We start from the raw sequence: 1,321 nt of genomic DNA on the forward strand, positions 1-1,321 counted from the left end.
AAAAAAACCCAAACAAACACGTTTAGGGGCAAAGAAACAACGCAGCACTTTTTTGGGGGCGTCAAACCAACGCATCTGTCACACCCCCGACACCCCCCCGCCGGCTCAGCATCGTCCCCCCACCCCGGGGTCACCGCGCACCCCCCTCGCCAAAAGGTGGGAGAGGGGGAGAGCGGGAGACGCCAAAGCCCCCCCAGCGCTCCCAGTGCTCCCAGTGCTCCCAGTGCCACCCTTTACCTGCCGCTGGGGAATCCTCCAGCTCGCCGAGCCCCGGGGGAGGGGGTGCCCCTGCCCCGCCGAGGCCGCGCCCCGGGCACGGGGTGGGATGGGGCGGACGGACGGACGGACAGACAGAGGCGCGGACGGAGGTGCCGCCGCCGCCGCGTCCCCGGTCCCCGCAGCCGGCTCGGCTCCGCTCCCCGAGCGGGGCGGGCGCGGCACCGGCGGCTCCGCCCCGGCAGCGGCAGCAGGAGGAGGAGGAGGAGGAGGAAGGAGCAGCAGAAGGCTGTGCCCGCTCGTTCGGCTGGTTTTGGGGTGTCCCTGCGGGATGCGAACCCCTGCGCGGTGCGGGGCTGGGGGATAAGGGCACCCCTGGAAAGGGAAAAGCCCCCCCGCGGGTTCCCCTCTCCCTCCCGCTCGGTGCTGTCCCAAAGCCCGGGGGTGTTTGGAGCTGTGGATGGGGATTGGGAATGCTGAGCTCCCCCCCAAAGGGCAGAGAGCACCCGGGAATGGGTTGGGTGGGAAGGGACCTTAAGGCTCATCCAGTTCCACCCCCGGGACACCTCCCATTAGCCCAGGTTGTTCCAAGCCATGTCCAACCTTGGACACTTCCAGGGATCCAGGGGCAGCCACAGCTTCTCTGGGCACCCTGTGCCAGGGCCTCCCCACCCTCCCAGCCAGGAATTCCTTCCCAATATCCCACCTATCCCTGCCCTCTGACAGTTCCTCACATCTTCATCACCCATCACCTCCCCTTCACCATCCATCTTCCTCCCCTGATCTGGGATATATGGATGTTGTCCATCCCGGGGAGCAACATGGACATCCACATCCACATTCAGAGTGGAAGGAAAATAAAAATCTGACCTGGAAAACCTCCACAAGTTGGAGCAAATATATGGCCCCTGTGCTGCTCTCAACTGGGCACCAGTAAATCCCTGCTTGGCAGCAGGAGCAGAGTGCTCACATCATTCATATTGCTATTCCTGGGGTATTTACATCCAAGGCAATCCTGTCTCAAAGAGGGATGGGATGGGAGGGATGTTTTGTTCCCACGTGGGTGGTTGGAGGTGGATAAAAAGGCTCAGGTTGAGGCTTTGCA

At 63.1% G+C, this 1,321-nt stretch overlaps 1 protein-coding gene across 1 annotated transcript in view; it reads right to left on the reverse strand.

The window, feature by feature from the left end:
* The window catches only part of GDPD5 (glycerophosphodiester phosphodiesterase domain containing 5), a 110,789-nt gene extending 110,406 nt beyond the window's left edge, over positions 1 to 383 (reverse strand). The window contains exon 1 of the mRNA XM_027699819.1: positions 238 to 383. The gene's annotated coding sequence lies outside the window, so the exon portion shown is untranslated. The remainder of the gene's footprint in view (positions 1 to 237) is intronic.
* Positions 384 to 1,321: the final 938 nt, after the last annotated feature.

Source organism: Neopelma chrysocephalum, unplaced genomic scaffold, assembly GCF_003984885.1.
Source record: "Neopelma chrysocephalum unplaced genomic scaffold, ASM398488v2 Primary Assembly neopelma1_141, whole genome shotgun sequence".
NCBI classification, from domain to species: Eukaryota; Metazoa; Chordata; class Aves; order Passeriformes; family Pipridae; genus Neopelma; species Neopelma chrysocephalum.